Source organism: Schistocerca gregaria, chromosome 4, assembly GCF_023897955.1.
Source record: "Schistocerca gregaria isolate iqSchGreg1 chromosome 4, iqSchGreg1.2, whole genome shotgun sequence".
NCBI lineage: Eukaryota > Metazoa > Arthropoda > Insecta > Orthoptera > Acrididae > Schistocerca > Schistocerca gregaria.
The window spans coordinates 55942558-55970453 of NC_064923.1; the positions used below are offsets into that span (position 1 = coordinate 55942558).

The 27896-nt window shown below is 43.4% G+C and overlaps 1 protein-coding gene across 1 annotated transcript in view; it reads left to right on the top strand.

The window, feature by feature from the left end:
* LOC126267230 (atrial natriuretic peptide receptor 1-like) overlaps positions 1–27896 on the top strand; it is a 534344-nt gene that overhangs the window by 13378 nt on the left and 493070 nt on the right. The window lies entirely within an intron of this gene.

The following is a 27896-nucleotide window of genomic DNA, read 5'->3' on the forward strand; positions in this document are numbered from 1 at the left end:
GTTCCAATTACTGCATTTTTGTATTTTCTCCTTTCATCAATTAAATTCAGTATCTCTTCTTATACCCAAGGATTTCTACTAGCCCTCGTCTTTTTACCTACTTGATCCTGTGCTGCCTTCACTATTTCCTTCCTCAAAGCTACCCATTCTTCTTCTACTGTATTTCTTTCCCCCATTCTTGTCAATTGCTCCCTTAAGCTCTCCCTGAAACTGTGTACAACATCTGGTTCTTTCAGTTTATCCAGGTCCCATCTCCATAAATTCCCACCTTTTTGCAGTTTCTTCAGTTTCGATCTAGAGGTCATTGGTTCTTAGATAGAATTAAGTAGATTTATTTTATTTGAATCAGAGGGCGATAACACAACGGAGGTAAAAAAGGAAGGGAGTTATCATTACGTCACAAACCTGAACCGGAAGTCCGCCGTCTTACATTGGCCAAAACATTAGGTTGCCCCGCATTTAGACCTCCATGATTCACCGTGGTGATTCTTCGCCGCGATGTCTGTCATGGCCCTGTCCACTTCAGACCAATGGAATATCTATGGACTTTTTTGGTCGTATCCCAAACAGAGGATGGTGTTTTGGTTGTGTGGAGACGTAGTTGTTCCATCACAAATGCCATCTTGCGTCGTTTACTGGTGTACTAATCGATTCGATCGTAAAGGAATCACAGTTGATTCGTAAGTGGAGCCGTTCAAGCAATATTTTCTTCTGCATACAAGAATTGTTACTGAGGTGTTTACTTTCATTCTTCCCGGTGTTTTCCACCAGAAACTGCAAACGCCCCCACTTCCTAGCCGCGTTGTATCAAAGGTATTGTTCCCGCCCAACATACGGCTACGTGACTACGCCGATTGTTGGTCAGCATCTCAAGTTCCAAATTCCTTCTGCCGACAATTATTCGTTGCCTACATTTTCCTCCTTTTTTGAAAAAGATTTCGTCTAGAACAGCCGAACACAGATGTCATGTTTACGTATGTGTGTGTGTGTGTGTGTGTGTGTGTGTGTGTGTGTGTGTGTGTGTGTGTGTGTGTGTGTGTGTGCGGGCGCTTTGCTTTATTTCTGAAGAAGGCTTTGGCCGAAAACTTACAGTACGGTACTCTTTTCGTCGTGCCCGCCTGCTCTCGGCGTGTGAGTAAAAATTTATCCGCTTCACAGTAAGTTAATTCCCTCTCGAAGTTTCTTGTAAATACTCCACTGCACTTTAACAGGAATAATGAGGCACGTCATTACGGTACTAGAATAAAAAAATTACATTCATTACGGCACATTACGGTTTGTAGCAGAAACAGGTGTTCACAATATTGCAACCAAAAGTTTCGATCACTCACCCATTGATATAGAATGCCTGACAAACGGCAACTTTAAATTTGAAAGTAAACTGAAATGTGAAAATAGTGATCGGTAGAAATTACTAACATGTATGTCTTTAATTTAGAAACAAGAAAAACTAACAAGTTCTCAGCATGGAGGACAATTCACAAAAAATAATGTTCATATAAAATGACTCGCTCTACATATAAATGATACTTAGAACATGAAACTCACTAATCGTAGGTATATCAGAAAGCATACTACAACAAAGATAAATGAAGTATATGATCAAAGTGATGATAAGTTTGGTTACTCCTGAAAAACTGACTTACTGGCGAGAGATATTCCGGAAAAAAAAGCAAATAGGCTACTGTTAGAAAGGTGGGCCTATATGTTACACAGATCAGGCCACCATTAGTTAAATAAATGGCTTACGCACGTTAAAGGAAAATATCCATTCCTCGGGGTCTAAGCATTTGAGACAATTCCTTTCATCACATTTACAGTACATCACAATGCTGCAACATTTTTATTATTGGTCACACACTGACTGAGACATCACAGGGTAGATTTCAGAGTGAGATGATGTGTAAACTGCAGTGAGACTAATGCACTCACTAATAAAACAAGAACTCTTTTCTGCGTGGAGGTATACTTCTATGCAGTTCAGTTACTTTGACATTTCAAGAAACTTTCACTTCGTTGACATGCACAAGATATGACTGCAAGCCTTGCTTCTTTCCTCATTGCACGTGTTTATGGGTTAACAAGGAACCATAGGTTAAGTTTTTTGCAAACGTGGACATTAGAAAATCGTGCATATATGCTCAAAGCAAGCAACCAAGCACTGGTTTTCCGAGTTCCAGCTTCATTTGCTGTCGGTACAAATACAGTAAAAGTGGCATTAAATGGATTACAAAAGCATCCTTTTCACATCACATCCTTCTCCTCTTAGTTATTCGAAATATATCATCAAAAAACAAATAACATTAACTAGAGCAAATATGTCGTATTACTAAAGCAAATACGCTTTCAAGAACAGAAAAACATTTGCATTGGGTTTCTGGCGCAGGGTAATTTTTAGTATATAAAACAGCTGTAGCGCACACACGGTAGAAATAATGAACAAGAAGCAATCGTAAACAGTAGTCTGTAAACGTTTCGGGCTATTTAAGACGTCGGCAGATGCCCCCCCCCCCCCCCCCCCCCCCTCCACAATGGCTCCAAGACAACGTGCACCATTCAGTCTGTAGCGTCATCTCCCTTCTCTTTTTTTTAACTCCATGGACAGCAAACGCTGACAGGATCTTCTACCCGTCGATGACCTTCGTCTGGTGGACAATAGTGGCCAACCCGATGCTTGGTTACTGCGCCGAAGATGCTGCCGTCGTCGTGTTAATACGCTCTCCCACTATATGAAACAGATACAAAACAATCCGTTTAAATACAAAATTGCAATTGTAAAAGCACACATATAATATTGACAATAATCTTACTAAATAAGGATGGAACCCCAAAGAGGAAATTGAAATAAAACCCACAAAAGATTATAAAGGACAGAGAACCCCAACTCTTTAAATTTAAAAGAATTAGCTCTCCCCAAAGCCAGTATAAACGCGAAGGCAACACTTACGAGGCCACCAAAATTGGTTACAGAAGGTCTTACACATTTGCTCCTTTTCTTTAAAGAAACACAACGCTGCTTAATTTCTGCTGGACGTCCGGTATGGCTCGTGTAGGATACACGAGGCAGCAACCCAAGCTAGGCGGTCGCAAGGCACGGCGAGCCAAATCAGGAGAGCAGACAGGCAGGGAGCCAACACATATCCTCCATGCTCAACCGGCAGACCGCGTACAACATACTCCACACATACATGGTTACTTCCACCTCGTACCTCGCGGCGTCTCAGCAGGTAGCATGAGCAAACGTCCATTCGTCCGGCGAATACGGAAAACAACAAGGCAAGCAAAGATAAGAAACATAGAAGGATCGATAATGGACATCCAAGAGACTGGCGCCAGTAACGAGCGCCACGGCTCAGATATTACTTAGGGAAGGCAACTAAAACAGTTAGTTTATACAACGCTTCGTTAATATCTCGTGGAAACTTGGAGGAGCTTTCAGCCGCTTTTGGGGTTACTTGAGGAATTCAAGAGACAATGTTTCTAAGTTTGCAATGCGTCTTTATCAGTTGATGACATCGTAAAGAGCTTCTACAAGCTGACAACTGCAACGTATTATGTACAACATTGCAATAATCATTCGATAGCGTCTAAAATCTGAAATATGTTTTTGGAATAAAGCTTCTATTACGTATTTTTCTTACATTGACATGAGACACGAGTCTCTATTTTGTACAAGAATGTACAATAATTTTTCCTCAGCCGTGACGGTAACAATTACATGTGGACTCTATAGTTTCTAAAAGTTGGACCTTCTCCGCGCTACATAATACGAGAGAGGGAGCTAGGAGGACGGGTTCGTACACAAGTTGCCAGGGTGTGTTGCTTAAGTGTAATCTTGTTTGCGCGTCATTGCATAGAATTATGATCAAACATTAGACAACTAGCTAACATCATCATCACTTTCATACAAGCAAGAGAGTCAGTGAAGTTCACAGGAGGAGTCACCAAAGCTCTACGTGTCATACATGTAATTGGCGTCCGGAGTGGCACCTCGTGCCAATGATGGGTGCCGCGAGCTATTGCGTCTCCCATTCCGGCCTGAATCAGTCTATCTAATAGTGTAAATCCTTAAAGTAGTTCGTGAGATTAGTCTTCAAAGGCAGACAGAAAAATGCGTAGAAGAATAAGATATACCGGGTGATCAATAAGTCAGTATAAATTGGAAAACCACGGAGCAATGTAGCTAGGGAGGTAAAAATTGACACACATACTTGGGATGAGATGGGGTTTTATGAGAACAAAAAAACAAAGTTCACAAAATGTCCGACAGATGGCGCTGGACAGCAAAACATCAGTGACAATCGTGTATAAAAGGAGCTGTAATGAGAGAGAGAATTAGATGCGCCAGCAGTCGCAGCATGTTGACGTTACTTGAAAAGGTGCTTTTAGTGAAGCTGTATTACCAGAATGGGAAATGTGCTAGTTCAGCGTTACGATCCTACCGCCATAGGAAGGGGATTCGAACGGGTAAAGGTCCGTTGACAAATGCAGCTGTGGCGAGAATGATTTCGAAGTTCGAAGCCACGGGTTGTTTGGACGATAGACCCCGTAGTGGCCGACCGAGCACAAGGCGCAATGCTGCTGAGACAGTTCAGGAAGAAATGGAGACTGTAGCGGGTTCGTCTATGTACGGGAAGTCAGCGCTTCAAAATGTTCAAATGTGTGTGAAATCTTATGGGACTTAACTGCTAAGGTCATCAGTCCCTAAGCTTACACACTACTTAACCTAAATTATCCTAAGGACAAACACACACATCCATGCCCGAGGGAGGACTCGAACCTCCGCCGGGACCAGCCGCACAGTCCATGACTGCAGCGCCTGAGACCGCTCGGCTAATCCCGCGCGGCGAAGTCAGCGCTCGTGCAGACGCACGACGCACCGGCATTCCATAACGTACTGTTTGGGTCGACACTTAGGCGTTACCTGCGATGCCATTCGTACAAAGTCCATCAACATTTAGTGAAGCAGAGGGCATTTGTCATGTGAGCGTTTCAAAAGATGGGGTAAGATGACGATTGGTTGAGTCACGTGTTGTGGACCGACGAAGCTCATTTCTCGTACGTGTATCGCAAGTGTATCGTGATCGACCGACATCTCTGGGGTGCTGAAAGACAACGTCCGACGCCAGTGCCTCGCCATAACTCCGGACATGCTTTACAGTGCTGTTCACAACATTGTTTCTCGACTACAGCTATTTTTGAGAAATGATGGTAGACATATTGAGCATTTCCTGTAAAGAACGTCTTAATTTGTTTTGCTAATTATTGTTATTCTGTTCAGATGAAACGCCATCTGTCAGAAAGTTTTTGAACTTTTGTATTTATTTGGTTCTAATAAAACTCCATGGCATTCCAAGCATGTGTGTCAATTTGTACCTCTCTATCTACATTATTCCGTGATTTATTCAGTTTTCAAATTTATACTGACTTTTTGATCACCCGGTATTTAGGTGTATACATTCTGGCAATAACACTTTTTGCGGCTCAGTGGCCTATTGTGAGTCAGTTACACGTAAGTTCGTGTCCGTACTGGACAACATTGAACTAATCCGTGAAAATGAACAGGCTTGCAGGGATCGGTGAGGGTCAAACGGACACACTCGATCATCCACCAGCAGACCACGCTGCGAACTAGGCCACTCACCACTAGATGGCAATGACATCGTATTCAAAGCGGCCGTTAATATTAATTCATCACAGTTCCACTAAATTGCACGAAACGTTAATCAATACATATTATACACTGAAGAGCCAAAGAAACAGGTACACTTGCCTAATATCGTGTAGCGCCTCATCTAGCGTGCAGAAGTACCGCATCACGACGTGGCATGGACTCGAGTAATGTCTGAAATAGTGTTGGAGGGAACTGAAACCAAGAATCGTGCAGGACTGTCCATAAATCCGTAAGAGTACGAGGGGGCTGAGATATCTTCTGAACAGAATTTTGCACGGCGACCCAGATATTCTCAATAATCTTCACGCCTGGGCACAGGAAGTTTGGTGGGCAGCGGAAGTACTTAAGCTCAGAAGAGTGTTCCTGGACCCACTCTGTAGCAGTTCTGGATGTGTCGGGTGTCGCATTGTCCTGCTGCAATTGCCCAAGTCCGACGGAGTCCACAATGGACATGAATGGATGCAGGTGATCAGACAGGATGCTTACGTACGTGTCATCTGTCAGAGTCGTATCTAGACGTATCAGGGTTTCCATATCACTCCAACTGCACACACGACACACCATTACAGAGCCTCCTCCGGCTTGAACAGGCCCCTGCTGGCATGCAGGTTCCATGGATTCATGAGATCGTCTCCCTACCACTACGTGTCGATGCGCTAGATAAAATTTTGAAACAAGATTCGTCCGACCAGGCAACATGTTTCCAGTCATCAACAGCTCAATTTCGGTTTTGACGGTTCCAGGCGAGGTGGTAAAGCAATGTGTCGTGCAGTCATCAAGGGTACACGAGTGAGCCTTCGGTTCCGAAAGCCCATTTCGATGACGTTTCGTTGAATTGTTCGCACGCTGACACTTCTAGATGGCGCCTCACTCATATCTGCAGCAATTTGCAGGAGGTTGCACTTCTGTCACGTTGAAAGATTCTCTTCGGTCGTTGTTGGTCCCGTTCTTGCAGGATCTTTTTCCGCAGCGATGTTGAGGATTTGATGTTTTACCAGATTCCTAATATACACGGTACACTTACGAAATGGTTGTACCGAAAAAATCCCCACTTCATCTCTACCTCGGAGATGCTGTGGCCCATCGCTCGTGAGCCGACTATAAGAGCACGTTCACATACACTTAAATCTTGATTACCTGTCTTTGCAGCAGCAGTAACCGATTTAACAACTGCGTCAGGCACTTGTTGTCCTATATAGACGTTGCCGACCGCGGCCCCGTATTCTGCCCGTTTACGCAACTCTGTATTTCAATACGCATGCCTATACGAGTTTCTTTGGCGGTGTATAAGTAAGTATACAATGAGCGAGCCGCTAAAAGTCAGAAACTAGTCTCTGTGCGATCGAATGGTGTGGTAGCCTTCTATCCCGCATCCATGAAGAAGGTTCCCGTTTTTACCTCAAAGACGTATTTTTCAAAATATAAGGGCTGGGAGGTTTTGCCCAAATTTCTAGAACATTCCAGAACTTTCGAGAGCATTTGAGAAGATTCCACAATGATCTGGGATATTTTAAAATGTTCGGGAATAGTTTGGAACGCTGGGGAAGGTTCCAGAATGTTGAGGATCATCCCAAATCATTGTGGAACATTCGAGAACACTTCTGAATGTCATGGGATGTTCTGGAACATTGTGGACCATTCAAAGCCTCTTTCGTATGTTCTGGGATTCGCCACTGGTGTGACTACCCAGTGGGAATATAAAGCAAGACCCGTCATGGGTTAGAACGTCAGTTTCTTATCAGTGACAAAAGGAGGAACCGAAACAGTAGTGCACTGAGTGAATAGAAACAAACAGTGAAGTGTGAATAGTCAAAGCGATAGAGTGACCAGAATAAAAAGTGAAAATAAAGTGTGAAAAATGTGTGAAGCGTATTCAGTGCATTTGTTAGTAAGAAATTGGTTGCATTTATGTTTGAGACAATACCCAAACGTAAAAGAGAACCGTACATTACGAGACTTGCGAGGAAGCTCTGTCGTGATGGGGGGAGCTCTGCTCACTGACCAGATTACTGCCTCATTAAACTGAACAGTGATTTCTGTAACATAGCCACTTCTGAAAACGAACTCATCGATCAAATTTATTCAAACATTGTTCATAACTATATCCACCCGGAACGGCTATTGCAAGGACAATTTTGATAACTAAAAATAATATTGTCGACGATATCAACTTTAATATTAAAAATAAAATTCCCGGTGAAGAAAGAATATGAAAATCAATCGAAACGATGTTAAACGTTATAGAAAGTGTGATCTTCCACACACAATTTCTAAACTCTCTGGAATTACCAAGATTACGAATACACTACATTCGACTTAAAACTGGATTTCCTAACATAGTTCTTAGAAAACTCAACTCGCCGAAACTATTTAAAGGAACCAGGATGATCGTCAAATAGCTATCGAATAATATCACGGAGCCGAACTTTGACTGGAAAGTACAAAGGACACAAACTATTTATCCCTATAATACCACTGATTTCTATTACACTGCCATGCCAGCTTAAAAGACTTCAATTTCCATACAAATTAGGCTACAGTTTTACAAATAGTAAAACGCAAGGCCAAACTCTAAAATATTGCGGCATCAACCTCAGAGACTCCTGCTTCCCTCACTGCATTTAGTTTGCTCTCGCATAAAAAAGTCGAAAAATTTTACATACACTACTGGCCGTTAAAATTGCTACACCAAGAAGAAAATGCAGATGATAAACAGGTATTCATTGGACAAATATATTATACTAGAACTGACATGTGATTACATTTTCACACAATTTGGGTGCATAGATAGTGAGAAACATTACCCAGAACAACCACCTCTGGCCGTAATAACGACCTTGATACGCCTGGGAATTGAGTCAAACAGAGCTTGGATGGCGTGTACAGGTACAGCTGCCCATGCAGCTTCAACACGATACCAGAGTTCATCGAGAGTAGTGACTGGCGTATTGTGACGAGCCAGTTGCTCGGCCATCATTGACCAGACGTTTTCAATTGGTGAGAGATCTGGAGAATGTGCAGGCCAGGGCAGCAGTCGAACATTTTCTGTATCCAGAAAGGCCTGTACAGGACCTGCAACATGCAGTCGTGCACTATCGTGCTGAAAGGTAGTTTCGAAGGGTAAACCCATGAGTCATGTTGTTGTTGTGGTGTTCAATGTGCCGTCAATGCGAACAAGAAGTGACCGAGACGTGTAACCAATGGCATCCCATACCATCACGCCGGGGGATACGCCAGTATGGCGATGACGAATACGCGCTTCCAATGTGCGCTCACCGTGATGTCGCCAAACACGGATGCGACCATCATGATGCTGTATGCAGAACCTGCATTCATCTGAAAAGATGACGTTTTGCCATTCGTGCACCCTGGTTCGTCGTGAGTACACCATCGCAGGCGCTCCTGTCTGTGATGCAGCGTCAAGGGTAATCGCAGCCATGGTCTCCGAGCTGATAGTCCATGCTGCTGCAAACGTCGTCGAACGGTTCGTGTAGATGGTCGTTGTCTTGAAAAAGTCCCCATCTGTTGACTCAGGGATCGAGACATGGCTGCACAATCCTTTACCGCCATGTGGATAAGATGCCTGTCATCTCGACTGCTAGTGATACGATGCCATTGGGATCAAGCATGGCGTTTCGTATTACCCTCCTGAACCCACCGATTCCATATTCTGCTAACAGTCATTGGATCTGCCACCTTACAACTTATCCTTTTATTCCAACTACCACATGGTCTCACATAAACTCACTGAGCAAAGCCAGGTACCCCAGCTAGTAAATCTGTCTACCTATTTGTAGCAACAGTATCAAAATCTCTACAGTAGTTCCTGAGATTAGGCCCAAACATACAGAGACCGAGTGAGATGGTACAGGGGTTAGCACACTGGATTCACTTTCGGGAGGGTGAAGGTTCAAACCTGCATCCAGCCGCCCTGATTTAGGTTCTCCGGGATTTAACTAAATCACTTCAGGCAAATGGCGGGATGGTTCCTTTGAAAAGCTATGGCTGGCTTCCTTCCCCATCCTTCCTTAATCCGATGGCACCACTGACTTCACTCCTTGGCCGTCTCCCCCAAACCTATCCACCAACCAATACAGACAAAAGCGAGTAGGAGACTTGAGTTTGTTCATAAATCATTCTACATGTTAGCAAGAACCGTATCAGTACCTACAGTAGTTCCTGAGATTGGCCAAAACACGTAGACATAAGTGAGCAGAGGCCTTGAGTTTACATAGTCCTAGTGACAGCCTCCAGACTCTCGAGGTTAGCATCCAGTAGCTGCGCTCAGGCACCTGTGTGGCCTGGCGCAATTTGTCTGCGCGCCACTGCCCAGGCTTACGAATAAGTTTCAGGAGGACACATTAAGTAACTGAATATCTTATCTTTGACATAACTTACACAATGCAAGAAGTGCATGGCAGGAAATCTGTCTGATGGCATGGAGTTATGTGTTTCATATTGAATTGGCTTTTGGTGTGACGTTTCATGGGAATGATGGGAGCACACTGCAGTATAAGTGGTATGTTAACAACCGGTGTAAATATTGTATCCAACTCAAGGATGTATGTGTATGTGAATGATCCAATGTACATCAGAGGCTAGCTGAAGTGAACAGCTAAAATAAAAAATAAAAAAAAACAAGCATGATGTACACGTTTAGCTTGTGTTACAGCTCTCTTCTTGTGAAGCTTAGTACACACTATGGTGCATTCTCGACACTTACCGCTGCAGTTCTTTGTCGAGGACTGTTTGTGGCAGCCTTCTTCGGTGTGCCAGGCAAAGAATCATGTGCGCATCTAGGTTTGATTTAAGGAAAGCAGAAAGCTGAAAGTTGATTCGTCAGCTTCACTGCTGAACACAGACGAAGACAAGTTGCTGAAGTAGTTTTTCCTAAAACCTTTTTGCAGTATAAAAACATAAAACACTACATATTTTGGATTCGCATCTCATTTAGCTTTCCAGTTGTTCCAAAACGATTACAGGGAAATTAGTGGTTAAAAATATTTGATCATATGAGGTTGCTATCTTTTCATTACTAGGTTAAAAGACTTGACCACACCAGGATTTTCTCTCGTGATGTCTTGTTTCAACCACGCACTCTACCGCTAGACCACATGTGAATACTATGCATGCTGGAGGCATAGTTGCTCTCCCAAGTTATGGCATCGTCTCCACAACTTAACTTCAATTCATATTAATTGACACAGTTTGTACTCAACCTTAATTAATTATTTTACAAAAACATTCCTCATGAATCAGTGTATATCTTAGGCGAAACCGGGTCGAAACCTGTACAGCAGTTCTTCAGATTAGCCTGCAGATACCTATGGGCACGAGGAGGCGACTTCTGTACATCAAATGATAGACAGGAGAAAATGTTAAGGCGTAAAGTCAGTGCCAGCACGCCAGTCGGGAACGCCAGGGAAGAGACGGCTCCGAGAAGAGGTCAGCTGACCGGCCCCTCTCCAGGACGACAACGCGACATCAGCCGCCCCTAGGTGAAGAGGGCATAAGCGCCGCGCCCCACTGGTGGCGGCCCACTTCGTTAGCAGCTTCTACGTCAGACAATTTGTTACCTGACGCATCGTAGCGTCTGTAATTAGCAATCTCTATGTAGCACAGTCTTGTGTTCGTCTATTCAGAAGAAGACTGGTTAGTTTGTAAGTCGCCCTTTGCTTGCGACACATTTGTATTTGTCTTGTTGTAATAAAACTCATTAACACGAGTTGTTTGGTTGGTTGTCTAGCGAACCGAGTATGCAGGATTTCTAGACACAACAGAAAAGATACAAAGAAGAGAAGAAAACAGAAGAGTACAAAAGAAGAAAGTACAGTATGCATTACAGACTTTGTGATGCAATTACCAGCTTTGGCTAAATTAAGCTATCCATAGATCAATACACGGACACAATGCTAGGTGTCACCTGCATCCGCTGAATGTTGTCAAATGTGAGTTTGACTTTGAATTTTCTCTTTCGCAAGAGTTTAATGGATGACTGTCGACCTTGTAGGAGCGAACACCCTGTGAGGTACGAAGATGAGTGGTTTGACATTTAATGTAGAACCTTAAGGTCTGCGTCTAGCGGTTTTTTGCTCGTTTCAGGTTTTAAATACTGAAGAACGAATCAGGCGGAAGCTTTCCTCCTCTTTAAATCGTTCGGTATAATCCTAAAATCTAACGTTGGTAGCGTGGAAACGTTTTTACATCTCGCACGTAGATTGCCCTTAATAGAATCCGGCAAAACTTCCATATTGTTGATGTTTTCCCCGAATTTTTAAATCATGTTTATAATCAAATAACCATCAAGATACCGCTTAGGACAACAATATACAGGACACAGACCTCTGTTATCTTATTGCTAACTGCATGTAAATCTGTATGTACTGTTGTTTTCATAGTTGTTCCGTCATAGCATCTTGACTGCTGACCAAGATTGTCAATACTGAAAAATGCTACGCATCATTTGACGGCTGTGTTAATTACTTACGACATGTTTCGGGACGACACCACCCGATTATAAAATGCTATAAAACTAGGCGTCTTTCATAACTGCTCCAAATGCAGGCTTGTCTCAGGCACTATAGTTGCTGAATCTCAGAGGTCGTTCGTTAAAATGAAAACTTGACATGGAAAAACACCAACAAAATTACATAGTGATTTTTGCAAGATGTAAAAGACTTCCCGCTGGCTTCCACTTTAAAGTCTCGATTTTTCATGCTATATTGCTATGATATGGTACACGATTTAAAAAATGTATTGTGGGAGGATGACGCAAATGTTATTATGAAACACGTAGATTGTAGTGTAAATTACTTAGCTCATAGTGTAGTTGGTAAATCTGCTAGAGGTTTACAGGAAACACACTTGTCTTTTAGGTGCAGTAAACAAATTACTAGTTTCTCCTGTAGTGTAATTACATAATCACAGGATGGTCAAATAATAAGTGAAACTACACTTTTTAAGTTCTTAGTACTGAATGATGATGTACGGCGTCATTGGAAGTATCATACTGCGGATCTTGTGGACAGGCTTATAGAATAATTTATGAAGTTGCTGACAATGAAACGTGAAAGTTTCTGCACTTATTTCCATTCTTCGATTTTCGTTTAGGATACGGCATCAAATGATTGCGGAAAACTTTTACGATTTCCTGGCTACAAAAATTCTTTTTGAATTGCAGTCGGAACGATCGACGGTGTCAGTTCACGAACTGCGGACTGTAGTTCCAGAGCCTCGTAAACCGGTTAGCTGTATTTTATGGGACTTGTGTTTAATACGAGGGTCGGAACGTTAATAGTGGCAACTATTTATTTACAGTTCCTACAAAATAGATACGTCTTTCAAAGTTCAACTCGATTTCTAAATTCAAGGAAACACTTCACCGCATTCGCTTCAGAACTGCTACAAATTCATCGGGACAATAGACCGCGCCGCTCAAACTGTCAACACAGCTGGCACTGCTAAGAGTAACCTACGACTTCCACATCGCTGCCAACAGGTTATACAGAATGCTAGTGACTACTTTGAAGGTCAGTATCACTTTGAAATACATATCTATTTTGTGTGAGCTGTAACTATATAGTTGCCACTATTAAAGTTCTAACCCTTGTAATTTGTCATTCAACATAAAGTGTAGTATTCACGCCGTGAATACTGCACGCAAAAGCGATTTGCGCTTAAATAACACTTTGTCAACCACCAACCAGCAAGCCGTGGTGTGTTCTGCAACTTTCATTTCCAGTAGACTACTAGCAGTACCTAATACTGTGAATTGTAAATGTTAGATAGCGAGATGAATACTGTTTGAAAAAGTCAGATTTTTAAGTCTAAGTTGACAGACTTCCCTTGTGGCAGATTCTTTTTATTTACTAAGATGGATCTGTTCTTTCGGACATGTCCGAAAAACAGATACCATCTTAGTAAATATATATTTAAGGGTCACCGGTCACTTGACCATCTTCTTCTGTGTGAATGCACAAATAGTGCCCGAGCTCTTACGGGAATCGGCAACGCGCCGCGAGTAATGAGTATAATGGGCGGGGGCACTACGAATGTAGTGCGGGACAATACGTTGAGAATGTGGGTTTCGCGGGAGGCGTGCCAGAGATAAATCCCTGCAGTCGCGCTATCCTCTGTGTCCTCGGTGGCTCAGATGGAATGCTAGCACGGTAGGTCAGCGTGTCCGGTCAGAGGGTTAGTTGTCCTCTGTAACAAAAGAACTGAGTTAATCGACCAACAACGTACTTAAACGGATGTTTTACGACGTCCGCCCAGAGCAGATCCAATGAACGCAAGCGAACAAAATGAGATTTAAAAAAATGGATAGAGCGTCTGCCATGTAAGGAAGAAATCCCGGGATCGAGTCCCGGTCGGGGCACACATTTTCGTCTGTCCCCGTTGACTATGACAACACCTGTAAGCAGCTAAGGGTGTTCATTTCATTGAGATTCCTTTTATTCTGTTCGCTCGTTTCTCCAGTTTCAGTTATTAGCTCTATTGTGTAACTGAAATACGCGTGCTTTCGCAGCTTTGTCTCGGGTAGTTGCACAGACCAGCTGTGAAAATAAATGCACAGCACCTAAATCAGTCCGCTTTCATTTCGCACCACGATACTAGCGCTGCGTGCAGCCGCGGCCTTCGGCAGGACTGGACGCACAGCGGTAGTATAGGGACTAGGGCATCACTGCGGCCCACTGCTGGCTGCCGCGCTGGGGCGGCGCTTAGCTTAGCGCCAGAATAGCCGGGAAGTGGGCGCGCGGCGCTGGGAAAGACGTGATAGCAGCGGCCGCCTCAAGTGCGCGCGCCACTTTGCTGGCAGGACCCTCCAACCCCCGCCCCCCCCCCCCCCCCACACACACACACACGCCTTCACACACACACACACACGCCTTCACACACACGTCGAGAGTGGTGGCGCAGTGGTTAACGCGTGACTCGCACTCGAGAGGACACGGTTCTACTCTGCGTCCGGACGTACAGATACAAATTTTCCGTTATTTACCTAAACGCTCCAGGCAAATGTCGTTACGATTTCTTTGAAAGAGCACGGCCTATAATCTCCCCAAACCCTGAAATTTTTCGAAATAATGCCCGTCTGTAATGATGTCGGAGGGGCGTTAAATTCTGTCCTTCCTTCTTTTTCAGACACACGCCCTGCCTTACAGGGTTGTTGTGGTCTTCAATCCGATGACTGGTTTGATGCAGCTCTCTACTCCATCCTGTGCAAACGTCTTGATCTCCGAGTGACTACTGCAACCTACATCCTTGTGAATCTGCTAACTGTATTTATCTCTTGGTCTCCGTGTAAGATTTCTACACTTCCCTCCAGTATTAAATTGCTGATCCTTTGATGCGTCAGACGTGACCTACCAACCGATTCCTTCTTCTAGTCAAGTTATGCCACAAATTTCTCTTCTCCTCAATTCTGTTCACTACTTCCTCATTATTTACGTGATTTACCCATCTAATCTTGAGCATTCTTCCGTAGCACCACATTTCAGAAGCTTCTATACTCTTCTTGTCTAAATTGTTTATCGTCTGTGTTTCACATCCACACATGGCTACACTCCATATAAATACTTTCAGAAAAGACTTTCTGACACTTAAATCTATACTGGAAGTTAACAAATTTCTCTTCTACAGAAATGCTTTCCGTGCCATCGCCAGTCTACATTTTATATCCTCTCCACTTCGAATATTCTAAATTTTTTTCTGCCCAAATGCCAAACTTATCTACTTTAAGTGTCTCTCTTCCTAATCTGATTCCCTCAGCATCGCCTGATTTAATTTCACTACATTCCATTACCCTCGTTTTGCTTTTGTTGATGTTCCTCTTATAGCCTCCTTTCAAGACTCTGTCAATTCCGTACAACAGTTCTTCCAAGTCCTTGCTGTTTCAGACAGAATTGCAATGTCTTCAGCAAATCTCAAGGTTTTTATTTTTTCTCCTGGATTTTAATTTGTATTCCAAATTTTTTCCTTTGTTTCCTTTACTGCTTGTTCAATGTACAGATTGAATAAACTGGGGATAGGCTACAACCCTGTGTCAGTCCCTTCTCAACCACTGCTTCCCTTTCGTGCCTCTCGACTCTTAAAACTGCTTTCTGGTTTCTATACCAATTATAAATAGCCTTTCGTTACCTGTATTTTACCCGGCCACCTTCTGAGGGTTAAACACCTAAAACATGCACCACAAATATTGCGGAAATGGAATGTGCTACTGACGTGCGGTTTTCAGAGAATGGATTGCTAGACAAAGGCTCGTATTCTTAGCCAATAAACAGTTTGTAATAAAACTTAGAAAGTGTATTTTTTGTGCAAACATACACGTTTTTAAATTAAACAAAGCCTGTAGAATTACCAGACTAAACGTTGGGAGAATAACAATGTCAGTGGTGGTTGTTGCAGAATTCTAATGCGAGCCATTTACGAGATATCGTATTTTGAAAACTTCCCGCACCGACGCTTGTACAATACCTGTGGTAGCACATACTAAAGAACAACACCGGTGCACACACTAGTTATGTGAAGTGTGACCAGTAACGACACAAACAACCGTCACAGGTTGTGTTCAAAATTACCGCTGGTAGCGGCAGTAGACGCTTCCAGTCTGATATGGAAGGCCTACTGCACACGCGGTAGCATTACAGCGGCGATGTCGCAACAAGCTGCTGTAATACGTCGTTGCGCATCATCGGCTGTAATTGGTATGTCCTTGTGGGCAGCGTCTTTCAGCATTCTCCACATGAAAAAGACTGCGTCAAATCCGGGGAACGGACCGCCTGCTGATTGGCTAACATCTTGAGTCGCTAACTACCAGTCCATTCTGCACAAACCACACATCAATAGCACTTCCAATTTGCGTGCAAGTTTTAGGTGAATTTCCATGTGTATGGATATTACGGAAAGTGCAAATTTGGATGGCTGGACGGGAATTTGAGCCTCAGTTCTCCAGAATTCTTGGTAGCCGACATGTGGTAGAAGGATCAATGAAACGCAATCATTCTGTTTGCGTTTCATTCAGCTGTCCACTAAATATATCGTACGTTCTGCTGTGTGTGTGTGTGTGTGTGTGTGTGTGTGTGTGTGTGTGTGTGTGTTTGTGTGTTTGTGTATGTCAGCTTATTATAAAATTGTGACGTCTCAATATTTTATGCCTTACTAACTGTCGCTGTCCGTGAAGGTCGTTCGAAATCAATGAGCTTGTCTGTACAATCATTTGAGAGCTGTATCTAATGAGAAGCGTTGTATCGCTGCTACAGTGGCAGGCAGGAAGCATCCTGCAACTGAAAAGTGCTGGATGGTGCTGCAGGCGTAACCAGGGCAGACCTTCTTGGCCTCTACTTGCTGCATACCATTGCATTCGTCCACGCGTCTGTTTAAGGCGCGTCACACCGACCTCCCAATCTCGGTGACTCCCAGTGCGACAGCCAGGAACGTTGCAGGACGTTATTAACATATCAACCACCATACAGAAATATTACCTAGACACGGTGGAACAGAAACAACCAGTAATAGAAAAGATATGTGATTTTACTGTAGCGTATGTAGTGTAAATAAATCTGTTAATGTTTCAATCATTTATCAAATGTTTGGAGTGGTTCAAATGGCTCTGAGAACTATGAGACTTAACTTCTGAGGTCATCAGTGCCCCTAGAACTTAGAACTACTTAAACCTAACTAACCTAACGACATCACACACATCAACGCCCGAGGCAGGATTCGAACCTGCGACCGTAGCAGTCGCGCGGTTCCAGACTGTAGCTCCTGGAACCGCTTGGCCACTGTTTTCGAGTGTTCAGGGTTTTCCCACTCATCTCGTACAAACTACGGACACCAAAATAGGATTGCATGACGCTTTCCTGTACGTTAGTGGCGTAATGCTGTCGGGGTTTGTTGTTCACAGTAGGAAAAAAATTCTGTGTGACACTTTAACTCTGATCTTACCTTAATCCCTGCTGTAAACTCGGAGGGAAATGAATATAACCAGCCTCGTGATTGGGCTGGAACTGAGAAGAAAGTTGATTAGCATACGCTGCCGGAGAAACTGACTTATAATCCTCACTCCAGAAGACCACCGAGTAGCTGATTACTATCGGAATGCAGGGGCTCTGCACCCCACGGCACAACGTGTCTTGACTGGTTAAACACCGCAAACCGTCAGCAAAACTATGAGAAAAGGAAGTATGGTAGTCCGATTTGCTGTAGACACCGAGGTTATCAGATCAGAAGTTGGGATTAGATGAGAGATGACGAGGAAATCACTCATATTTTCTATCAAAATGTCATCCCTAAATTCACGTTAATCGATTTAAGTAAACCACAGGCAAATCTAAGTATAGACAGTGGAACCGGCATTTGTTGTCCGCTCCTACAGATTACACGTCCATTTACTCAACACCCGCGTCATTTCAGTTACTAACAGAGCTATGGAAGAAATCTAATGCAACAGACAACTAGAAGTTGTGGAGGGAGGGGAGAAGAAAGAGACATTTCTCAATTACAAACTACAGTATGTTCTGGTAGTACATCAGTATACGGAGAAGCGGAAACCTATAGGAGAAAAACTGAGCAATCACGGGATATGACTTCCAGCTGGTCCGCATCGCGTCTCATCCGTGACGTTTCGTTTGGAGCTGTCGCGGGCTGCTTCTGAGGTCTGGTATATCTCTGCTGTTATTAGGCACCGTTACGTGTGTCAGAGTATTCTTGTTTGGTTCGTCTCGTAGTCGCAGACATTCATGGTTGGTAACCACTCGAGATTTCCACTGCGCGTCTAGTTATTTGTGTACATTTGGAGACCATTGTCATAAATTTTTAATGGTGCTTTTATGGTCCTTTTATCTTCATTTCTCCGCTCTACAGCTGTGGGTAATCCAGAACAGCTGAGCACAGAGGCTCCGTTAAACTGCATGACAAGGTTGTTTACTCGTGCACGCTGTGTTTGACCAGAATTTTCAACATGCTTCTGCAGTCTACATTCGCACGTATGTTTACGTAACCGTGTGTTGCTACTTCCCTTCATAGTTAACAATTCACATTATCGCCCAGCTACAAGGAAATTTGCCTCCAAGATCCAATGAGTCCGGTCCATGTTTCGCAGAAGTGAGTAGCAGTTGTATTTTTGACGTCTTAATCTATACTCAACTGATGGTTCATCAATATGTCAGCTGAGGTCCCTAGTTCTCGTTCCATCTCAGCTGGGGCACAAAAAATCCCTTATTGAAGTCTCCTTTCTAGTTTAAACAGTCTTCCTGGCTGAATTTTGTACATTAGACTCTTAAATAACATATAAAAAAAGCTTTGTCTGGCAGTGTGCGAAGTAGCGCATTGTGTTGGAATAAGGTCTCGAAAAGTTGTGAGAAACCGTGAGACGCAGAAAAAAACATTGAGAAACTTGACGTACCGACCCGACGCGATGCCTTCTTGGTTTTTTAAAGAATCAAACTTCTTGACACACTGCAACGAAAATGCATCGCATTCAAGATGTGTTAGTGCTACTAGTAACCCGCATTGAAACTCATTGCCATCGTTGTATATGTCCTAATTTGTCGATACAACGCTAAACACAACAGTTAATCGATTTACGTAACTTATTTCATGATCTGCAGCTCCTGTGGATTGAACTTTGAGTCATAATGGAGGCCTACTCTCGAGAGACTATGACTTAAGCGTTCAGCGTACGGACTGAGCACGGTGCTCTCCACAAGAATGAAACAAGAAAAGGCATGGTATTCCGCAAAATATGCACACGCGTTGATTTTCATCTTCCTTTCGTTTCTCAGAGTAATTAAATAGCTTCAAAACGCCTAACCTATGTTTTCACATGAGTTTACGTTGCAAGACCCCCCCCCCCCTCCCCATCCATCCCACCCCCCTCCACGATGCTCTAACCAGAAAGATCTTCTCTATTGAAGTTTCAAGCTATAATTTTATTTTGATGCTGATGAGCATTTCGTACAACTTCGATTATAATTTTATAATGGCTTGCTAAGAGGCATTTCAAAAGTTGGAATTTCTCGTATCACTCTGCACCTCAAACCAAATATACAAAGTATAGGAAACGGCAAAAAACTTTAGTCTTTGTTTGGGTAATAAACGTAGGTATGGTATTGAGCCAAATGTTTTTTGAAAATCAAGAAATAACATATCTTCCCGACTGCTTTGATCCATGGCTTTGAAAATGTCATGTGAAAAGCGCGAGTTGGGTTTCACACGATCGACGTTTTCGAAAATTATCCTGGTTGTCATTGAGGGGATCATTCTGTTCGACTTACTTCGTTATATTTGAGTTCAAAATATGTTCTAACATTCTATAACAAATGGCTGTCAGGGGTACTAGAAGGTGGTTTTAAGGATCATTTCTGCGACCCTTCTTGTAGGCGAGTGTGACCTGTGCTTTGTTCCAACCACTGGGCAAGGTTTTTTGTTTGACTGCGGGGTAGTACGTTATGGTTAAAGGAGCCGAAAATTCAGTACTGAATTTGACAGGATTTCCATCACGCCATAGAGCTTTGTTCAGTTTTAGCCATTATAGCTGTTTCTTAATGCCACTGGCACTAATATCTATTTCACTCATCTCTGTAGTGATGCGGGGATTAAATTGAGACAATATTCCTAGAGTCTACTTTCTGTAGGAACGTTTGAAAATGGGTTTACCATTTCTACTCTGGCTTGCTACCCTTAGTTTCAGTTTCTGGGTCGTCCTTGAGAACATATACTTGCTGCCACTAATACCCTGTAAATATTACCATAGTGCCTTTGGTTTTTCTCAGTGGCACTTCGAAAATATTCTGCTACTTCAGTCACTGAGGGCTCTGAGGCAGAGGTTTTTGTCGTTTGTGATTACTATGTGTTAATTCATCAGCAGTCAGTCTTGTGTTAGTTGTCTTTGTTTTCAATGTAGATTTAATAGATTTTAATTTATTGTTTTTGTTAACACAAACATAAAATATGAATGACTGTATCCAAGTGCATGAAACTTTATTTGTAAATATACTTCTTTTATTTTATTTTTGTGCAAAATTAATATAAATTTGTCGTAAATGTAATCAGATGCTATGCCCGTGAGGTCAAAATTAATATGTGATTTATAATCCAGGTAGGAGAAGGCCAGAGAGTTTAGAGTGTAAATGTGGAGTGAGATGAGGAGGTACGTTAATGGAGGAACAGTTTATTTAACTGGGAAGGAAGAAGTATTTTGAAGCAGTATTGAGAGAGTGGCGTGTCAGTTTAGTCAAGTAAATTAAAGAAACCTTAAAACATTGTCATGCAGTAGGAAATAAAATTAGAAAGATAAATTAAACTTACAGAGCAAGGCTGTGAAAAAGTAGACTGGAGGTAATTATAGCCAGTCCAACTTTACTAAAATACACATTAATTTGTATTGCAGTCTACTGCCACATCTCCCATAACTTAAATTTTAAAGATGGTTTGAACATTTACTGCGAGAGATTTATATTGTAGGAGAAGTAGTAACCCAACTGTTTCGCCATGTAACATTGATATGACATTAGCTTAAAGTGGCTGCAGAGTGTAAGAAACAGTAATCGAGACATCATAAAACTTTTTACGTGACATGAATGCGCTAAATTCAGACACTGATTAGTAAATAACGTATATTCATATAAAGTTCTTTTTATACGATGCTATTACTATTCTTCTTCATCATTATCATCATCATCATATTCTCATCATCACTATTATTAATTTTCTACATTAATGAATTGGTGTCTCGCAGTAAGGAAATAAAATTGTTAGCATAATGATATTTTTAAAAACAGTCTGGCTCGTACAGTCATTACGGTAATAAACATAAGCGGTTTCGGCCTCTAGTAGTAGGCCACATTCAGATACTACAGCATCCAACTGACGATGACGGCGCTTGGAACAGCTGTGCTGACCGTAGTTGCTGAGCAGTTTTACGACTGGACTCAGCGTCATCATCGTCAGCCAGATGGTGCACTAACTGAAGATGGCGTTCTACTAGAGGCCGAAACAAGTCATGTTTGTAATAAACGACTTTGAGATCTAGACTTTTTTTCTCTAATTTTAGTTAACGGACAGATCGTTAATTCCCAATAATTCTATCGAAAATGATGTGACTATAGTGGTTGCCAACAATTTCGTTCAGCACGGTAAAAATTGAAATAACAAACAAGACTGAGAACAAGGATAGTATCCCATTTATGACTACAGTGGAAGGCACCAAAGTAACAGCTTAGCGCCGAAAACGAATACTTTTGTAGTTATATGATAAGATGAGAGTTATGTACACGAGTTAACATTATGTTAGCTTTATGCATTGTTCTCTTGACAGCCAAACGCATTTTATTTCTCATCTTTCTATAAGTCTATGCTTTTTTAAACACATGTTATGTATCAGTCTCGTTTCATGGAGGGTCCGTTCCGACATGAACTGTCCCACTAGATACATATCTGTCAAGTGCATGGCCAATTATTCTTTGCAACTTCCACAGGTTCAAATGGCTCTGAGCACTATCGGACTTAACTGCTGTAGCCATCAGTCCCCTAGAACTTAGAACTACTTAAACCTAAATAACCTAAGTACATCACACACATCCGTGCCCGAGGCAGGATTCGAACCTGCGACCGTAGCAGTCACGCCGTTCCAGACTAGCGCCTAGAACAGCACGGCCACAACTTTCACAGGTATCCATGATTAAAGAGGAACAAACATTCATGTAAAAGAGTAAGATACGTCTTACTTGTTAGATATTTACGTTGTTGAGGTGTCTTGCTTAAAATCTCTTCTTACCAGTGACTGAAATGAGGTTCGCAAAGTTTGACAGATGGCCTGATTAATCTGGACGTTAGTGTCATCTTGAACGCGTCGGCGTATGAAGCAATAGATCACAATAATCATCTCAGTTCGATTAAAATGCTCGATTGTCAATACAAGTTGGAGGAAAAGGATTGCAAGGTACAGTGAATTTCAATAGCTGTTTCGATAGTCATTTCACATACCGCAGTAAGTAACATCGGTAACCTCGCCTAAAAGTTGTTTTTTGGTGGACCCTCCGGTCCGGCCACATATGCGGTGCTGCACACAAAACGGCCATAGATGTGGTAGCAGCCCTGTCATGTCGCGGAACGCCTCAGTTCGGCAACAGGCGCGCTGCTTTCGACTGAGAACCACTTGTTGAGCCGGGACCAGCTGGCACACGGTCAGCTCGCATTACATTGGGCCAGCGGCGAGCAGGGCAGAGGGCACCGCACGCAGCTGCGCGCGCTTCACCATAGGCGCCACACTTACACGGCTGCCTGCGTTCATGGTCATCAGACAGCGTCACCAGAGGTGGCCTGACAACATTGGCCTAGAGATGCATCCGATCTCCTTCGTCAGTTTTTGGCAGGGTCAAGGAGGTCATGTTAGGTTAGAATGTAATCTGTGTATGTAGTACGTTACATTTTAACCTCTTAGGGTAGAATGGATGCCATGATACCTCTGTATTCAGAGACGAGTATTGATTAGCAGCTTCTGCTATTAAGAAGACGGCGAATACATGTGAATGAGCTTTCCTCTCTCGAAAAGAACGTGACGAGTACTGTACACTCTGTCCACAGTTATAGGAATAACCAGACAGGTTTAATGAATATTTGAGATTACAAGAGAAACGTTATGTTACAAACACGACATAATTCATGGTAATCTTGAAAAGCAAATTATCAACACTGCATTTGGCTGTATTTATTTAAACTGGTGGAGACGTACGTCAATTAACCTTCAAAGAGTGCCATTCAGCACTCCTCTGCAAGAGATGCATATGCATATAGTTTAGCATAAAATACTGCCTGTGAGAGACAAGCACAAAGATAAGCGTAAGATGCTGTGAACAACTAAAGCACTGAAAACTGGAAATACATACCGTACACTACGTCTGCCAACCACTTAATATTAACAGCCCTACTGCATAAAAAATCCAGTAGGAAGTAATAATAATTTGTAGGCAACTAATGCCAACCTAACACAAGAAAGATGCACTACAGTAGGGCAACATATAATTTTCGCCACTCTTTTCACTTGAACAAATTATTTTGAGGGTATAATCTATCCTTAAAATTGCCAATGAAGATTTTGCCTCTTAGAAGTCAATAGATTCCGAACTACACTCCTGGAAATGGAAAAAAGAACACATTGACACCGGTGTGTCAGACCCACCATACTTGCTCCGGACACTGCGAGAGGGCTGTACAAGCAATGATCACACGCACGACACAACGGACACACCACGAACCCCGGTGTTGGCCGTCGAATGGCGCTAGCTGCGCAGCATTTGTGCACCGCCGCCGTCAGTGTCAGCCAGTTTGCCGTGGCATACGGAGCTCCATCGCAGTCTTTAACACTGGTAGCATGCCGTGACAGCGTGGACGTCAACCATATGTGCAGTTGACGGACTTTGAGCGAGGGCGTATAGTGGGCATGCGGGAGGCCGGGTGGACGTACCGCCGAATTGCTCAACATGTGGGGCGTGAGGTCTCCACAGTACATCGATGTTGTCGCCAGTGGTCGGCGGAAGGTGCACGTGCCCGTCGACCTGGGACCGGACCGCAGCGACGCAAGGATGCACGCCAAGACCGTAGGATCCTACGCAGTGCCGTAGGGGACCGCACCGCCACTTCCCAGCAAATTAGGGACACTGTTGCTCCTGGGGTATCGGCAAGGACCATTCGCAACCGTCTCCATGAAGCTGGGCTACGGTCCCGCACACCGTTAGGCCGTCTCCCGCTCACGCCCCAACATCGTGCAGCCCGCCTCCAGTGGTGTCGCGACAGGACGGACGAATGGAGACGTGTCGTCTTCAGCGATGAGAGTCGTTTCTGCATTGGTGCCAATGATGGTCGTATGCGTGTTTGGCGCCGTGCAGGTGAGCGCCACAATCAGGACTGCATACGACCGAGGCACACAGGGCCAACACCCGGCATCATGGTGTGGGGAGCGATCTTCTACACTGGCCGTACACCTCTGGTGATCGTCGAGGGGACACTGAATAGTGCACGGTACATCCAAACCGTCATCGAACCGATCGTTCTACCATTCCTAGACCGGCAAGGGAACTTGCTGTTCCAACAGGACAATGCACGTCCGCATGTATCCCGTGCCACCCAACGTGCTCTAGAAGGTGTAAGTCAACTACCCTGGCCAGCGAGATCTCCGGATCTGTCCCCCATTGAGCATGTTTGGGACTGGATGAAGCGTCGTCTCACGCGGTCTGCACGTCCAGCACGAACGCTGGTCCAACTGAGGCGCCAGGTGGAAATGGCATGGCAAGCCGTTCCACAGGACTACATCCAGCATCTCTACGATCGTCTCCATGGGAGAATAGCAGCCTGCATTGCTGCGAAAGGTGGATATACACTGTACTAGTGCCGACATTGTGCATGCTCTGTTGCCTGTGTCTATGTGCCTGTGGTTCTGTCAGTGTGATCATGTGATGTATCTGACCCCAGGAATGTGTCAATAAAGTTTCCCCTTCCTGGGACAATGAATTCACGGTGTTCTTATTTCAATTTCCAGGAGTGTATATGCCGATTATGATATTTTTATCCTCAGGATGCCACAAACTCACTCTTCCTTGGACTAAACTTATCAGTTTTTCACGCTCCTTATTTCATGCGTGAGAACGACGGTCGTTTTAACTGAAGAAAACAAATCGATCCGAATTTCACCTTTTGCTATCCGAAGTCAGTACGTTAGTGCGATAAGTCTGAGTATAGTGTGACCGCGCCCGTAGCGGTATACTGATTAGAAGGGGTGGATCGCCTTCGGCCAACGTTGGTGGTCGGCGGAATGCACGGATATGGGTGCCACGGTGACTGCATCATTGCAAGGATGAGTGGCAGGCCCAAAAGCGTACCTTGTAAGGTACCCCTTCTGTTCAAATCATATCTCACTTCGCTATATTCCAGTTTTGCAATTTTGCGTCATGACTGTAGACACCGTGTAGCATTCAGCGAATAAAGTGTTACTGCAGAACGCACAAAGTCGGCAGTAATATTTCAGTTCCCACGCTGGCTGAAGGAGCCGGTAGACTATAGTGCTTTACCTGTGGAAGGCAGTGTGAAGCGCTGTGGCTAGACACGAGAACGCCTGATACGTCAGTATAGAAGAAGTCATAAGCATTTTCTGACAACAATAATAAACTAAACTAAACTAAACTCCTCCCTAACAGGCCAGGACGGCCCAACGCTACTGACCAGCTGCCGTGTCATCCTCAGCTCATAGGCGTCACCTGGATGCGGATATGGAGGGCATGTGGCTTTCCCAGCCGTATGTCAGTTTCCGAGACCGGAGCCTCTACTTTTCAATCAAGTAGCTCCTCAGTTTGCCTCACAAGGGGTGAGTGCACCCCGCTTGCAAATAGCGCTCGGCAGACCGGTTGGTCACCGATCAAAGTGCTACCCCAGCCCCACAGCGAGTAACTTCGGTGATTTGACGGGAACCGGTATTACCACTGCGGCGTGGCCGTTGGCCTACAACAATATTACAACGCCAGAAATCGGTCATCGTAAAAATAACTGGACACTTTAATAATACGAAAATGTACGAACAGCGACGAAATATCACGACCGTAAGTATATTTCAAGTTTTGTTTATCTTTTCCTTTATAATACGGTGATAGACACCACCTAAGCATAAATTAATATAGCATAAGGCAACTAAATAAAAAAAAAAACAGCAGCTGTACAAAAAATCAATACACCTGGTCTAATAGCTCTCCACACGAGTTACATTCCGACGCAGGTAGGCGAGTCAGATACATATCGAATGCGTATTACTTGACTAATGTCTTGGTACAATAATCATCCTGAATGGGTTTTCAGTCCATTTTCCACATTCATCTTTCCAGAATGAGATTTTCACTCTGCAGCGGAGTGTGCGCTGATATGAAACTTACTGGCAGATTAAAACTGTGCCGGACCAAGATTCGAACTCGGGACCTTTGCCTTTCGGGGGTAAGCGCTCTGCCAACTGAGCTACCCAAGCACGACTCACGCCCCGTCCTCATAGCTTTACATCTGACAGTACCTCGTCTCCTACCTTCCAAACTTTACAGAAGCTCTCTTGCGAACCTTGCACACTCCGCTGCAGAGTGAAAATATCATTCTGGAAACATCCCCGTGCTGTGGCTAAGCCATGCCACCGCAGTATCCTTTCTTTCAGGAGTGCTAGTTCTGCAAGGTTCGCAGAAGAGCTTCTGTAAAGTTTGGAAGGTAGGAGACGGATACTGGCAGAAGTAAAGCTGTGAGTACCGGACGTGAGTCGTGCTTGGGTAGCTCAGTCGGTAGAGCACTTGCCCGCGAAAGGCAAAGATCCCGAGCTCGAGTCCCGGTCCAGCACACAGTTTTAATCCGCCAGGAAGTTTCACAGTCATCTTGGTTACGTCCCTATTCCCATTGTTGAAGTAATCTTCCTGTGGACAATGTATCTTTCAAATACGATTTATGTATGCAATGTAATTATGTAGTGTCCCTTTAAGAACAACTTCAGGATTATGTTATCGCCTCGAGTACAACGAAGTGCAATGCTGGTGGACATCTCAAGTGTCCACGAAAAGTTTTCGTGACGGCTGCTGTCTATGCTGCTTATTTGTAGCTCTCGTGGACGATAAGAAGCAACTGAGTCTGATCTCTGAGCTTTTTTGTCTACATGCCAAATCATAAGTTACTTTTCATTTTATTACTTCCATGTGAATGTTTCTGTAAGGGTAACGAGCATTGATCATCACAAAAATTGCACTTGTCCTTCCATATGCAAAGAGGTCACAAATAAGTTTCAAATGGTGTGTCAGTGAGTGAGTGACAAGCTAAAAGTTTATAAAGCAATGGCTGCTCCTATTCTAATTTGTGGAAGCAAATCTTGAAAATTAACTGAAAAAGAGTGAATACAGTGGACTCAAATGATACTTTTAAGGAACGTTGATGCATCCCAGAAATCAAATACAAAAATTGTAAGAAAAGAGCTCTACATTTGCTACATAAGTGTAAAAATAAAGTAACAATGATTAAAATGGAAAAAATATAAACGGACTGGAGGAAGACATGTAATCCATTCTAAACCACTCGGAAAGACAAATGTAGAACGACCGACAGCTTCAGTTTACACGTTTCGACGGAAATGACACTTTTTGATGACTCTTGTTCTAAGAAAACGATGCGCTTTTTATTATGCTTACTTAAACAACAGCTAACAATTCTACCG